At 40.4% G+C, this 17,462-nt stretch overlaps 1 protein-coding gene across 1 annotated transcript in view; it reads right to left on the bottom strand.

Moving 5' to 3' along the window:
* LOC139452735 (protein FAM184A-like) overlaps window positions 1-17,462 on the bottom strand; it is a 110,143-nt gene that overhangs the window by 32,402 nt on the left and 60,279 nt on the right. The window lies entirely within an intron of this gene.

The following is a 17,462-nucleotide window of genomic DNA, read 5'->3' as shown; positions in this document are numbered from 1 at the left end:
TAAAAATAAATGAAAGCTGGATATGTTGTTTTTTCACATACCGGTATATAAAAAAACCCATAACCATGTAAAAAGTATATGAGTGATATAGGGTGTAATACCGCTTTCTGTAAGCTTTACAGTTGGTTGTTAAATGAATGGAAAGTAACACAGGTTGCAATGTTAACCCATGACGTTGATCCTGCAATAACATGGGGTGTCATCAAGACACTGTAGCTCACCAAAATACCAGATCTCCAAGCCTTTTGGTATTGAGATTTTCCTCAACACTAAAGGCTCAGCCACATTAATGCTATTTACTTAACTGTAATGTCCACTGACAGGTGTAATGTCCATTTTGTATAACCAGCCAAGGTGACAACATTCAACATAATATGTCTTCCAGTGTTAGAAATTGGCACTAGTCCTGTAGTCCTTGCCCAACTGCCCAATAGTTAAGGTATCATAATGACCAGTAGAAATTTGCCATTTTTGAAGGTTTTGCTACATGTCATCATTATAAGGACTAGTGGACTAAAAATGTTAGTTTCTTCCGCTGTCTTCAGAATATTAGAATCCAATTTAACCAAGGAGGTGTTCATGCCTTTTTAGTTAATCACTGATTTGTTTCAGTATCATGCATGTCAATGACATCCTCATCCACCATAACAAACAAGGCCCCTGTATCTAATTAAAACTGATCCTCTTTGATGTCTCATGTTGTTTACAACTTTCAACATTTTCAGACAGGAACCAGTCAACTTTTTCTCCAAAATCAAGGATGAAAGAAGGTTCTTTGAACTTAGCACCACACAAAAACGTATTACATAAGTATTCTCGTGTAGATCAAACATTCTTCTCCTTCTTTTTGAGGCTGGGCTATTTATAAAAACAAAGAGGTGGGGACAATTAAACGCCAGCGGAAATAATTATGAGGGAGGTGTATGAAGTTCAGGGGCTGATCTTGACATGTTTAAGTACAATGCTTTTTAATGAAGAAGGCTGACCTACATGTCTTTCTAATGAGGTAAGGGGGGCGTCTCATACTGGAAATCAGATAATAATCTTCCAATGGTACTCAAGGGTTATTGGGCTCATTCTGACAAACGATCTTGACAGTTCAACTAGTGATTGACTTTCAATGTGTAAAATCTTTCAGTTTACTTAGAGGGTACAGTACTTTGTGTAATTTAAAGTTTGCACCACTTTTTATTCAGGAGATTGTCACATGAACTACTCTGAAAGTTGGATCTTAAATGCTTTAATACTTGTCTTAAATTATCTAGATTCAACTTGATCCCAGATCAGTGTTCACCTTTAAGGTGAGTTCTGGGGTCTCTGAAGACATATTGCTGTAGAACTTGAATATAAAGTGATTATCATGATTAAACACCCTGCAGATGTGGACTTCTAGTGAACTTATGAATAAAAAACCTGCAGAACAACCACTACATTATTCCATGAATCTGAAATGCCCTGAATGAAAGGAATGTTTATATCAAAATTATACTTTCACAAAACCTTCATGCATGGTTCAGAAAGATGTTTAAATTTTTTCAATAGCCATTACAGACTCAGTAAGGGATGGTGTATTGACACATAAACCACATTGCATTATATTGCAATATGGAGAGTTGTATTGCAATACATAATGCAACACGTACTGGAGCTCAAGTATATATATTTGTACTGTCCAAATGGTATTTCTCCATTCAATAATTCAGACTTCAGATTGCGAGATTGGCAGTATAGATAAACAAGACTACCTATTACATCATAAAATTTGTAATGTTAATGTAAAAAGCGTGAAGCATGTGCTGCTTATATAGTTTAGATTTGAACCCAACCATCCAAATGCCTCAAGATAGTAGATATAATCTATATAACAATATATTAACTCTTTTACTGTATTGAAATATATTGATATGCAAGGGTTATATTACAATATGTGTATTTCTGACTGCCATATTGCAATGTACAGATGTATATCAGTTATACTGCACACCCTTATTACAGGCTATCATTTTTCTCAGTATTCCTCCACAATAACAAGAAGAGAATGTAAAAGTATATACGTGACAGATAAAAAAAACCTCAACAATATTAATGCTTTATTGCATGTCATACTGGTGCAGCCACCTCATTTGTTAGAAACATTGAAACATATTAGCTGCTGGGAGACAGCTCTGATCAATACAACAGATCCAAAAAGCTTTCTAACAAACAGAATCAGGACCACATTACATTCTGGGAGGCTGAATCTCTTCCTGGTCTCTTTTCAAGGTGCAACTATTCTCAAACTAGATTTAGGAACTCCATTGTCTCAAAAACAAAATGAGCTGGGTTTAACACAGGAGTCAGCTTAATTGCTTTCAGAAAAAGTAGCAGATCTGCTTTGAAATACACTTAGTAGCCCGGTTGGCCATGGCTATACTCACACATAGAGTACATAGAGTTTGGCTAAGCCGAAATGTCTGGAAGGATAGTGTTTTTTAAACACAAGCTGGTTCATAAACCTTCCCCAGGGGCATATTTCAGGTGCATCATCCATCATGGTGTGTCGGCTTCCTCGTGTGGGAGGAGTACAATGTACCACAGGTTGTAGGCGTCAAATACTCTATTGAAACTATGGAGCGCAGTGATGGTGCTTACACATCATCATAATTTGGGATTCAAACCCACTACCACAGGTTGTAGGCGTCAAATACTCTATTGAAACTATGGAGCGCAGTGATGGTGCTTACACATCATCATAATTTGGGATTCAAACCCACTACCAGCAGATCCCAACACAAGAAAATGCCTGTAACTCTGCACAAAACATTGTAGTGCCTTAGACCACTGGGCTTCCCAAATAGTGACTGACTGTGTAAGTGAGTGAGTGAATGAGTGAGAGTAAGTGAGTGAGTGAGTGAGTGAGAGTAAGTGAGTGAGTGATTAAGTGAGTGAAGTGAAGAGAGTGAGTGAGGTATAACACAGCCTTGAACAGTATTTTGGTTATATCATGGTGTGTAAGCCTACCACTAAGTGAAACCAATGAGCACGGGTATAGTGCTGACAAACCTAGAAACATTAATAGGGCATATCTGGGATTCGTAACCACGATCATAGATTGCTGCCAAAGAGACACAACTCTGTACAGCAAATTGTAGCATCGAAGACAACAGAGCCACCTGATCAACTAAGGTTTGTTTGTTTGTTGCACTCAGCAATATTCCAGCTATATGACAGCGGCCTGTAAATAATTAATTCTGGACCAGACAATCCAGTGATTAATATCATGAGCATCGATGAACGCAACTGGGATATGATGGCATGCATCAACCAAGTCACTGAATCTGACAACCCGATCCCGTTAGTTGCCTCTTACGACAAGCATGGGTTGCTGAAGACCTGGACCCACTTGCACAAAGCGATCTTAGCGCTACAACTATTGTAAGCCTATGTTAAAGCATGGGGGTTACGATCATCTTAGCGCTAAGATCGCTTTGTGCAAGTGGGCCCTGATCAACTAAGAGAGAGGGATGCAGTCTTAAACAAAATGAAATTCAAATCAAATAGTGCAAAATAACATAATCCCCTTAATCTTACAATAGACTTCTTAACACAAACATATCAGTTGATTCTGTACTGCACAAGATCCTGTGTGCAGCTTCAATAAACCTGTAAGTGTTACCATCTTCTATCTCTGTGTGGCAGATCTTCAAGAACTTTACATGCACCACCTAAAGACTAACTCCTAAACGTGTAAAACAATACATACTTTTACAAAAACTGTTATCTTAACCTCCACATGCCATTGCCACAATCAGTGACCAGAAAGACAGACATTATCTTTTTACACCCTCTTCAACACCGGCATTCGATTACAGAGGCCTACCTACCGCATCCCTAGTTTCTCAAACACATACATCAAACCCAGGTCAATGTATTCCCCTAGCGCATCAAATAGCAAGTTTTTTCCCCAAACACACGCATCTGCATATGATTAATACAAACGCTACAAAGAAAAAACACAATTTTTGAGCCAACATTTGTTTTCATTATTCGGGACACATGAAACACGGTATGAGGAATTTAATTATGCCTTGAACTAAATTTCTTCAATAGCATTTTTCTCCTGTTAAAAAGGTGAACACTGTCAAATATGAGTAAGAGCAAATGGCACTTCTTCCGCCTTAGCCCTGTTGATAACTGGGGGTGGGGGTTTCAGTTTGGGGGGTGGGGATTGGAAGGTTATTTCAGTTTACTCCATAATGAACTGCTGATGGCCAACGGAAAATAAAAAGTTATTTCTCAATGAAATATCTGTCAACCTTGTGTTGTAATCTGTGAAAAAACAAGTTCGGTTTGCAGCATAGAAATTGGAAAATAAAAAACCCGGAACTTCAGTTCTTCTTATCAATGCAAACAAAATGATATTATTATATTATCTTGAAACTGAACACCTTTCAGATGTGGCAGTAGTTTTGTAATAATGCAGAAGTGCAAGATGCAATTTGATTGAAGCACTAGTACAATAGTAAGCTTTGCTAGTGACTTTGACAGTTGTGAGTGAGTGAGTGAGTGAGTGAGTGAGTGAGTGAGTGAGTGAGTGAGTGAATGAGTGAGTTGGGTTTAACGCTGCTTTTAACAGTATTCCAGGTATATATAACGGCATGTCAGCTTAATGTGGGAGGAAAGCCCGAAGTGATGCAGGTCTCAGATGTTTACCACTTCGGTGAAACCCACGAGCACGGGTATGGTGCTGACAAACCTAGAAACACAATTAGGGTGAACCGGGATTCGAACCCACAATCATAGGTTTCTGGCCTGCCCAAGAGACGCAACTCTGCACAGCAAATAGACGACTTGGCCACCAGTGCCCACTATTCAACAATGACAAATATTGGACACTGACAAAAAATAATAGTGCTTGTATTCCCTTTTGTGATTGTAAACCTAATCCTGTGTGTTTCGATGTAATCTGTCAATTATTAATTGACTTTGTGTGGTTATTTACTTATTTCACAATTTAGTTCTGTATGTATGGGTAAACGTTGCCATTCAACTTGTGAATCAACACAAGTTCACATAAATGCAGTTTAACGAACTCAACCAAGCAAATATGAGAAAGATAACGCTGAATGTGAGGGAGATAACTCTGAATGTGAGGGAGTTAACTCTCGATATGTGCTAGGTGTCATGATATTCATGAAATGGTTTGCTAAACATTTTATATAAATTGGTGAAAATTATGACGGTAAGTTGTAACGTTGTTGTCAATAGGTCCCTCAGGGTTTATGGTTTGATGTACCCTGTGTGGGGACCTATGTTCATCCTCAGCTACTGACTCGGGGTACATAGGCTTGCACACAGGGTACGTAGACTTGCACACAGGGTACATAGACTTGCACACAGGTTACATCCCACCATATGAACTGTGGGTCTAGTAGTCAGCTAATATTATTTCACATTTTGATGGTGGGTTTGTTTAAAACTTTTATTGCCGAAAGACTAAAGGTGACAGCTAATTTTTTCTGAAAGATAAGATTTTCAGTGCAGATGTACTTCATACCCTGGATAACTGTTCTCCTTTCTTGATGGCTGATTCCTTTTTTCACCTTTAACATTGAATGTGACTGCTATAGTTACATGAATGAATTGTCCCAATGACTAAATACTTAATTAAACTTGGTTTAACATGTTCATCGCAAATGTTAAAGAAACAGAATCCAAGCAATGATTGTTTGTGGAAGCTGCAGTCCTTGGCCTTGATTTTGGCATTTCTTTTCAAAGATTCTTGACATTAACACACCATTTTTCTCAAATGTCTCCATCGGTTCTAGGCAATTTACAGTGCGTTTCACAACAAATGGAGCCTCATGATGAGAAGAGAGATCAGGAAACACGCAGTCTCACATAACAACACTTGAAGAATTTGCCATTTGGAAGCCTCACAATGCACTTTTATAACACGGTAGCCTTCAGGAATTTTTTTTGGCCGCTTGAAGAACATATGAACATATGTGACGCGTCTCACATACAACTGGTTCATGAGTGAGGTACAGCCATGTGGTAGAATTTTCTAATTAATGATGAGTTCATGAGTATGTTATAAGTGTATCTGCAAACATAGCAAGACTAACCCTTGTACTTGCTTGTGCAGTGTTACAGTGTTACAGTGTTACAGGGGTAAGTGTTTATTGAAAGCACATCTGTAGGAGAAAACAACTTTACATTCATTTTTGTCTAAATATTTTGCTAGAAGAATTTTACAAGTGAGTATATGTAAAGTTAAACTTAACCTTTGTATAGCTGTATAAGTCCCTGAACTGCATACCCTACATACATAACATAAAAGTCATGCTGAACAACTAAATAATATGGTGACATGTCTTCAACAAACATAACAGTTATTGACTATATGTTTTACCAACAAGCACAAATTGTTTCTTGAAATATTTCCAATCACTTAAAATTTTTTTAAGTGCACAACCCTTTTCCAAAAGTTGTGCATCTCTCTATTCCAACAAGGTGACTCTACACTAGGCAAACATATGAGTGACTTGTATCAGTTGCTTCCAGACATTGAAAGCTGTGACTTGCTCTACCAGGGAAACTGTCCAGTAGTTATGCATCCATATTGCAAGTACTCATAGTTACCCTTTTCCTTCTTCATACGCATTGCATGGTAAGTTGACAAGTCTGTGGCAAGTAGCCACTTTGTAAAATTCAAGAGTTGCTTCATCCCTACCATGGTGGACAAAGCCTTCACAAAAATTAAGAATCTGTCCATTCTCCACAACTGTTGAAGCCAGCCTTGTGTTTCAGAGCAATCATTCACCACACAGAACACTGCTGTGTTTGTCTTGAACACAGAAACATGCCACCCTCTGTTCTCAAGTTTGTATATCAAAATAGCTTCCGATGTCAAATACAAGATGATTACAATCTTACAGTAATGTGACTGATGATCTGGTAGGGTGATAACCCATACAGCTGACAGAAAATCATTTCAATAAATGTGTATGACAGCCCTCTTTACTATCATACTGGTACATCTTTGTGACGCACCCTCTAACACAGATACTCAGTATGAGATGTACTGCACCAAGACTGCACTCATAGCAGCAGTACTCCCCTCCTACACTTGTCTCCTACACATCTGACCTGACCCCCTCCATGTACATCCTACACATCTGACCTGATCCCCTCCATGTACCTCCTACACATCTGACCTGATCCCCTCCATGTACCTCCAACACATCTGACCTGATCCCCTCCATGTACCTCCAACACATCTGACCTGATCCCTTCCATGTACCTCCAACACATCTGACCTGATCCCCTCCATGTACCTCCTACACATCTGACCTGATCCCCTCCATGTACATCCTACACATCTGACCTGATCCCCTCCATGTACATCCTACACATCTGACCGGACCCCCTCCATGTACCTCCTACACATCTGACCTGATCCCTTCCTACACATCTGACCTGATCCCCTCCATGTACCTCCTACACATCTGACCTGATCCCCTCCATGTACCTCCTACACATCTGACCTGATCCCTTCCATGTACCTCCTACACATCTGACCTGACCCCCTCCATGTACCTCCTACACATCTGACCTGATCCCCTCCATGTACCTACTACACATCTGACCTGATCCCTTCCATGTACCTCCAACACATCTGACCTGATCCCTTCCATGTACCTCCTACACATCTGACCTGACCCCCTCCATGTACATCCAACACATCTGACCTGATCCCCTCCATGTACCTCCTACACATCTGACCTGATCCCTTCCATGTACCTCCTACACATCTGACCTGACCCCCTCCATGTACATCCAACACATCTGACCTGATCCCCTCCATGTACCTACTACACATCTGACCTGATCCCTTCCATGTACCTCCAACACATCTGACCTGATCCCTTCCATGTACCTCCTACACATCTGACCTGACCCCCTCCATGTACCTCCAACACATCTGACCTGATCCCCTCCATGTACCTCCTACACATCTGACCTGATCCCTTCCATGTACCTCCAACACATCTGACCTGATCCCCTCCATGTACCTCCTACACATCTGACCTGATCCCTTCCATGTACCTACTACACATCTGACCTGATCCCCTCCATGTACCTCCAACACATCTGACCTGATCCCTTCCATGTACCTCCTACACATCTGACCTGACCCCCTCCATGTACCTCCTACACATCTGACCTGATCCCCTCCATGTACCTACTACACATCTGACCTGATCCCTTCCATGTACCTCCAACACATCTGACCTGATCCCTTCCATGTACCTCCTACACATCTGACCTGACCCCCTCCATGTACGTCCAACACATCTGACCTGATCCCCTCCATGTACCTCCTACACATCTGACCTGATCCCCTCCATGTACCTCCTACACATCTGACCTGATCCCTTCCATGTACCTCCTACACATCTGACCTGATCCCTTCCTACACATCTGACCTGATCCCCTCCATGTACCTCCTACACATCTGACCTGATCCCCTCCATGTACCTCCAACACATCTGACCTGATCCCTTCCATGTACCTCCTACACATCTGACCTGATCCCTTCCATGTACCTACTACACATCTGACCTGATCCCCTCCATGTACCTCCAACACATCTGACCTGATCCCTTCCATGTACCTCCTACACATCTGACCTGATCCCTTCCATGTACCTCCTACACATCTGACCTGACCCCCTCCATGTACCTCCTACACATCTGACCTGATCCCTTCCATGTACCTCCAACACATCTGACCTGATCCCCTCCATGTACCTCCAACACATCTGACCTGATCCCCTCCATGTACCTCCAACACATCTGACCTGATCCCTTCCATGTACCTCCAACACATCTGACCTGATCCCTTCCATGTACCTCCAACACATCTGACCTGATCCCCTCCATGTACCTCCTACACATCTGACCTGATCCCTTCCATGTACCTCCAACACATCTGACCTGATCCCCTCCATGTACCTCCAACACATCTGACCTGATCCCCTCCATGTACCTCCAACACATCTGACCTGATCCCCTCCATGTACCTCCAACACATCTGACCTGATCCCTTCCATGTACCTCCAACACATCTGACCTGATCCCCTCCATGTACCTCCTACACATCTGACCTGATCCCTTCCATGTACCTCCAACACATCTGACCTGATCCCCTCCATGTACCTCCAACACATCTGACCTGATCCCCTCCATGTACCTCCAACACATCTGACCTGATCCCTTCCATGTACCTCCAACACATCTGACCTGATCCCTTCCATGTACCTCCAACACATCTGACCTGATCCCCTCCATGTACCTCCTACACATCTGACCTGATCCCTTCCATGTACCTCCTACACATCTGACCTGATCCCTTCCTACACATCTGACCTGATCCCCTCCATGTACCTCCTACACATCTGACCTGATCCCTTCCATGTACCTACTACACATCTGACCTGATCCCTTCCATGTACCTCCAACACATCTGACCTGATCCCTTCCATGTACCTCCTACACATCTGACCTGATCCCTTCCATGTACCTCCAACACATCTGACCTGATCCCCTCCATGTACATCCTACACATCTGACCTGATCCCCTCCATGTACCTACTACACATCTGACCTGATCCCTTCCATGTACCTCCAACACATCTGACCTGATCCCTTCCATGTACCTCCTACACATCTGACCTGATCCCTTCCATGTACCTCCTACACATCTGACCTGATCCCCTCCATGTACCTCCTACACATCTGACCTGATCCCCTCCATGTACCTACTACACATCTGACCTGATCCCTTCCATGTACCTCCAACACATCTGACCTGATCCCCTCCATGTACCTCCTACACATCTGACCTGATCCCTTCCATGTACCTCCTACACATCTGACCTGATCCCTTCCATGTACCTCCAACACATCTGACCTGATCCCTTCCATGTACCTCCAACACATCTGACCTGATCCCTTCCATGTACCTCCAACACATCTGACCTGATCCCCTCCATGTACCTCCAACACATCTGACCTGATCCCCTCCATGTACCTCCAACACATCTGACCTGATCCCTTCCATGTACCTCCAACACATCTGACCTGATCCCTTCCATGTACCTCCAACACATCTGACCTGATCCCCTCCATGTACCTCCAACACATCTGACCTGATCCCCTCCATGTACCTCCTACACATCTGACCTGATCCCCTCCATGTACCTCCTACACACATAACATTCTGATGAAACTCCCTTCCATACAGAAGCTCAGTGTAAGACAGCCTCATCAATGACAGGCCCCTCTGCAGCACCTACACATCCCTGACCTGACCCCTACCGATGTTCATACACACCTCCATTATTCTAATGCAGTTTCCTTGTATCAATTAGTAACAAGCCCTTTGATCAGCAGCATTAAGGCCTTAAACCCTTCACTCAACTGCTTGCATATATAAATATATCTACCCAAAATAAACAGATTAGGCAATTACAGCACATATTTATTTATAATTCCAAGAGGACATTTGCACTTTGTGAATTGAATTACATAAAGGTCGTAGGTGTGTGGGAATTGAAACTGAAATACAAAAGGAAACAACATTTTTCAAATCTGACAAAACTTGAAGGAGTAATGCTACTCTTCTTGTACTGTAATGTGATTTCACTTGGGTGCGGATCTGACTCTATGGATTGCTTCATAACAAGGAAACCCACACCCTAATTACTTTCAAAACACATCTTATTTCACTTTCAATAAACAATCTACTGTTCCTTCATCACCAGAGATACGCTATCTTGTCACCAATAAATAAAAGTTCTAATCTATTTTGAAAATTCTCAGACTGAGTTTAGATTCAAAGTTAAACCATTCACACACTAAGAGCATTTCATACCGTCTCTCACCCTGGCACAGAGGCTAAGTTACAACTGCATCAGGCTGATTGCAGCATTAATAAAGACTCTCATGTACAAATTATAAATATTTAAATAGTAAATCACTGGCCTTGTGTCATTAAGGACAAGGGTAGAGCCTAACACACAGTGACACAGGCAGATTGTACTATATTGTGAGAAAGAGGGCAGCTGTGTTAACATGGGGACATTTTCAAGACACTCACAAGAAGAAATCTGGGTCCATTTTCATAAACAAAAGTCACTTCTCTGCTAAAATAATTCACAAAAAGACCCAAGTTTGCTGTTTATTATTTTAAGTAAAGGAGTGCACCTGGAGTGCCCTAGAGAACCAATTAACGACTGGAGATAGAAGGGACTAGAAATACTTTCTGATATATGCAGTCATGGCTGGTAGATGTTATGGAATAAACATGACGTTTTGCTGTAATGTATCTGATAATACTGAATATCTATAAATATGGGTCAGTGGGGAAGCCAAGCGGTTAACCTATTTGATTATCACACCAACAACCCAGGTTTGATTGTAGCACATGTGGGTACAATGTGTGAAGCTCATGTCTGCATGCTTCATATTGCTGGATTATATCTCAAGTTAACATGAAATCATACCACAGACATGTCCAACTATATGGGTATGTTATGTTGATAATACCAGTAGTTTGGGAAACATGTGTTAACAGATATGAACTCAATGTGACAATGTCTTTCCTAGAGCAACTGAACAATGGACCAGTCTGAAAGAAGCAAAGTGTAAATCTTCATGAGCAGTTCCAATGATAATTTCCCAAATTTCCACCCATATAAAGATCATAAAGCCTTATCAGCTCCTTTACAAGCATTCGCCCATCAAAACTGGCAAGCCAATGAATCATGGCATTTATAGCCACATTCAAAGGGCATTTACAACAAAAATTACACAGCTAACTTTGCTGTAAAAAAGTCCAATATCACCATTCCTCTTGTCCCTTCCTATTAGTGTGGTTACTTGAGATATCTGTTTGACACACTCCTAAGACAGAGCTTCAGCATAATTGTCTTTTACATTATGGGAAAAAAATGAACTATTTCTAAGATATTCCGCAGATGTAGATCCACAACCACATCACTGCACACAGCAACATGAGACCTTGATTTATTGTCAGCATTGCAGATAAAGAAATGTAAGTTTTTTTCAAAACAAGGCCTTAATTGACCCAGCAAGATCTCAGAAAAAAAGGAGAGTCTCAAAAAATGTTAAAGAATTTTCTTCACGGCTTATTTTCTTTATTAACACCCATTTTTGCGGTATGTCAGAATAATCTAAATCTGTATCCAACTGTGTAGGTGTACTGTGTGCCTCCTTCACAGCTTAACAGGGTTGGATGCTAATTTTGCCAGTCTGCATCTTGTTGAGGATGTTGATCAAGCATATCACAATTTATTTAATACATGCTTTAGCTATATTCAAGGTTAGTTATTTCAAGCATCTGTATGGATAAGATTATAAATACTGACCTATGCAATGTATTGATCTGCCACATCTATTACTTAACATGCTCATTATTGTTGAGAAATGGTTATCATGACAAAATGAACATTTATCAAGTGAGAATTAATCAAACTTCTTGCACTGTTCGGCCTAACTTCTGTTTTTCTGAAAAAAGGAAATAAGGTACAATATCTTTTTAACTTTGGATAAATGTTTACATCACAAACATATATTCTAGCTGGATAACAGTGGAGTGTAAAAGAAGTATTACTTCGGCAGTGAAGAAGAGGAAGAACAGAGGGAGAAGGAGGAGGAAAATGAGGAAGAAAAGGTGGAAAGGAGGGGGGTTAGGAAGACAAAGAATTTGTGTTGGAAATGAGAGGAAGGTGAAGAAGAGAACATTGAGAAGTGGAATGGAGAGCAGGAATAGGTGTCAGAAGCAGTGTTTGAAATAGGTGTCTGCCTGTAGGCCCATGCCAGGCAGATCTTGTGTTAGGCTCCTAGTTTAAAATTTGTATAGGTCCTTATTGCCTGCATTACATTTACGTGTTGATATATCTGTAACAATAAGCTGCAGTTGTTTAAATGAGGGCCTGAAAGGTTTTGTCAGGGCATGCAGCTTCTAAATCTGTGTTCCCTGATGACAGTCTGGCAATTTAGTTTATATCAAACGATGGGCAGAAGAGCAAGAAAACTGAGTGGCTTGCGTGGAAGGAGGTGAAGGAGAGGAAGAAGGTGAAGCTATTGCAGAAAAGGTTATTGTGGCAGCAGAGGAGGAAGAACTGGTGGAAGAAATGAGCTGGATGACAACTGCTTACATGGAAAGTGTGATTACTTGGACAGCTACAACGCTACCAATATTTGTGACCCAAGGACAAGACTTTCACCATCAAGTGGTGGCTAATTAACCCTTGCTGACCACATCGTTATGGGTCACGTGTACTACAGGATGGTCATCTGCGTAACTGCGGTGAAAATTCTCAGGCAAAGGAAATGCTACTGTTACGGCGTGCGTGGAGGGGCGGAAGTTTAGATGGGCAAATGAGGCTTTAAGTGTACAGCTCAAGAGGTTAGAGTACACCATAATTTGCCCTAAGTGGCCAGTTTCACTTGCTGAGCTGTGGCCCAAACCTTTACATTGGATAAGGTTTGGAGACTGCAACAACTGATGATTACTTACACCTCTGACACATTTGTCAAAGTATACCTTGGTGGGCTGAACAGCAGCAACACAACTCAGGGAAACAACAACTGAAATCAATCCATCCCTATTGATCCCTATTCAAGCATGGTATATTTCCTTTCTGAAAATCCTTTAAAAGGATACCTTCTTCATGCTAATAAAGACCAAACAAATATAGTTTCTAGTTTAAATTTTCATGGTCAATATGCTAAGGTGCAGCAAGAAAAACATGAAAAAATGTTTCAGGGCTGATTTGAGGAAAATATCCCCCAAAACACTTTAGAAAAAATAGCTTAACATATTTACAAACAAGAGGTTAAAACATCACATTCATATACTTACTAATAAGTAAATAAATAGAGGATATGATTGTACTTGAAAGTCCTACACATTCTAAAAGAAGAAAAGAATAAATTTAAAAATATATTTGTCAAACAATAAAGAAAGGCTTTAATGACGAATTTCAAAACCCAATTTACTACAAGACTCCAAATTAACACTTCTAAAATGTGACATGACTTCAATTGATCTAGACACTTCATCCTAAACTTGTTGTGTAGAGTTGTACTTATGCCATAGTGGTAGTGTCAACAAGCGTATGTTCGGGGGTCATCTCAAAAGTCATAAGTCATCTAATCAGGCAATGTAGATTGTCTCATGTAGCCATACTTCCTGTTTCCATTTACTCAGCATGAAGGAACCCGATACAGCCCCCATCCTGCAAGAAATTCAATAAATCTCTGTAAAGTAGAATGACGTGTGTATGATATTTTAAAAAATCAAAATTGTCACAAAGGACAATTTGCCAAGCCTGTTAAACTAATCTGATAGTCCACCCACCCTATTCCAGCTAGTTTGAGATAACCCTTGTGACTCTTCTGATTGTAATCCTCTGCATCATCCTGCATGTGCATCATTACTGTATCCTCTCACAGGATTGGCTGGGGAAGAGTCAATCACATCCTACTTGGACCTCCAGTCTGGCGTTCCCCACAGACCAACCACTGCGCTAACAACCACCACTGATGCAGAACAAAACATCTATCATTACACCAGGAACATTTCCAAAATTATTTTTTTCCTGCACAACAAGTCTCTGCGATTACATCACAATGCTCTCTTGTCAATTGCCATATGAAAATGCTATCATATTTTTCCAAAACAATTCTGCACACACGATCAAATATCCTTCCTATCAATCTCTTTGCTCATAACGGACATGCCATTAGGAGCATAGCTATTTCATCTTACATACAAGTGTCTGCATCTGAGTTGCTCCAGCTAGAGTTTCTTCACAATTATTCTGGAAATGCAAAAAGAGGCTTTGCATGTTTTTCTCTGCCTAATTAGATGTAGTGAATTATGATTCATACTGTAATTATGTTATTGCCCAGCAGGAATCTCTGTGATGCTAAATCCCTGGTATCCATTGTATGTAGATGAGCTCTGGAGAAAGCTGGGCCGATCAACATGGCTCAAGATGCATGGACGCAGTACACCTGTTCTTGCTTATTCTTGCAACTGTATTTTGAAATCCATTTTGTTACATTCCTTTTTTCTTGGTACTCTGATTTTAAGAATTTGCCCTTTTTCAAATGAGCTATTTCTAGACTAATGACATTAATGTGTGTATATCATCCATGCACTTATCACATTTGTACAGTGTATGTACAGTGAGTGAAAGTGCTGGGTTTTGTATGCACTGAGTGAGTGAGTGAGTATGTTTTTTAAGCCGCTTTTAGCAATATTCCAGCAATATCACGGCAGGGGACACCAGAAATTGGCTTCAAACATTGTACCCATGTCAGGAATCGAACCCGGGTCTTCAGAGTGACGAGCTAACGCTTTAACCACTAGGCTACCCGACCGCCCTGTATGCACTGAGGGAATGTTTGCGGTTTTGTATACTGTGAGTGAAAGTGTTTGGTCTTGTATACAGTGAGTGAAAGTGTTTGGTTTTGTATACAGGGAGTGAAAGTGTTGGGTATTGTATACAGTGAGTGAAAGTGTTGGGTTTTGTATACAGTGAGTGAAAGTGTTGGGTTTTGGTTACAGTGAGTGAAAGTGTTGGGGTTTGGTTACAGTGAGTGAAAGTGTTAGGGTTTGTATACAGTGAGTGAAAGTGTTGGGTTTTGTATACAGTGAGCAAAAATGTTGGGTTTTGGTTACAGTGAGTGAAAGTGTTGGGTTTTATATACAGTGAGTGAAAGTGTTGGGTTTTGGTTACAGTGAGTGAAAGTGTTGGGTTTTATATACAGTGAGTGAAAGTGTTGGGTTTTGGTTACAGTGAGTGAAAGTGTTGGGGTTTGTATACAGTGAGTGAAAGTGTTGGGTTTTGTATACAGTGAGTGAAAGTGTTGGGTTTTGTATACAGTGAGTGAAAGTGTTGGGGTTTGTATACAGTGAGTGAAAGTGTTGGGTTTTGTATACAGTGAGTGAAAGTGATGGGTTTTGTATACAGTGATTGAAAGTGTTGAGTTTTGTATACAGTTAGTGAAAGTGTTGGGTTTTGGTTACAGTGAGTGAAAGTGTTGGGGTTTGTATACAGTGATTGAAAGTGTTGAGTTTTGTATACAGCGAGTGAAAGTGTTTGGTTTTGTATACAGAGAGTGAAAGTGTTGGGTTTTGTATACAGTTAGTGAAAGTGTTGGGTTTGTATACAGTCAAACACTATTTCAAAGCCAAATTAAATAGTGAAAGTGTACAACATTAGTTTGAGTCTATGATAAATGGGATGATGTGTGAGGACAGAACCACAGAGTAAACACACATCTGACTGCTACTTCACGGAAGATGTTCTGTTTAACATCAAAGCTTAACATCCATGTCTTAAAGGGGATCTGGTGATTAGAACAGTTCTGATATAATTAAATGGTTGGAACATAGCTGGGTGCACTGAATCAGAAATGTCAAGAATGTCATGGACTGTCTAGTCTCATTACAGCCTTATTCAAAACCATTAAAAACATCATTTACATGTTTCAGCCTTGATAAGTCGGCACAGTCTTTTGGGCATACTTCCACTTTTTACAATGAATGTTGAGGAGTCTATTAGATATCTTCAAAAATCTTAAACAAAAACCAGTCTGCTTTTCAATATCTCAGCGATCTACTAAAACTTATTTTTACAAACACGCCCAAAACATCAATTGATCAAACACATGTCAACCATCTTTCACAACATATTGATGTTTTCTGAAATGTTCCCAACCCACTGAAATTAAAAATGCAACAGTAAAAAATAATGGCTGATACAAAATACTAAGGAACATTAATATCATCCCAAACATCTACAATCAATCAGCCATTGGTCCAGATCCCATGCCAAGTGGCAAGAAATCATATGCTATCTTGTCAAAGGAAAAAAGTCTCCGAGGCAGTTCACATGACAGGATGTAAATTAATGATGGACACATAACAGAGATGCAGCACCTTGACAGACTTCAAAACATTGTGTCTCTAAATATCACCATTGACATATTACTGTTTTGCTAAACAATACCACATTGTGACTGACTATTAAGCTTTGAGGAAATCAGACATGAAGTTAATATGTACAATAATGTGTCATGACACTTATTGATTATTATATCCTAACCCACCAGGCAATATATGGGCATTAAAGATATCTGTGTGTAATGCTACACTTACATAGGAACAAACTGACCATGTATCAACCACCTCTCTGTATTTTATCTCATTTTTATTAACATTTTATGAATCACATCTTGAATATTTAAAATCAAACCCATTTACTTCCTATCCAGACTAACATCCTGAAAACTCCTAAAAAACATCCTTCTGAATCAAATCTGGAAGAAGTAAAGAGAGAGAGCCACATTTATCAGAGGAGGCAGCCGATTGGAGTA

Source organism: Haliotis cracherodii, unplaced genomic scaffold (genome assembly GCF_022045235.1).
Source record: "Haliotis cracherodii isolate W230 unplaced genomic scaffold, xgHalCrac1.p SCAF_9, whole genome shotgun sequence".
Taxonomy (NCBI): Eukaryota; Metazoa; Mollusca; class Gastropoda; order Lepetellida; family Haliotidae; genus Haliotis; species Haliotis cracherodii.
Note: the sequence above shows the minus strand (reverse complement) of the source record. Positions and strands in the feature narration are given on the sequence as shown.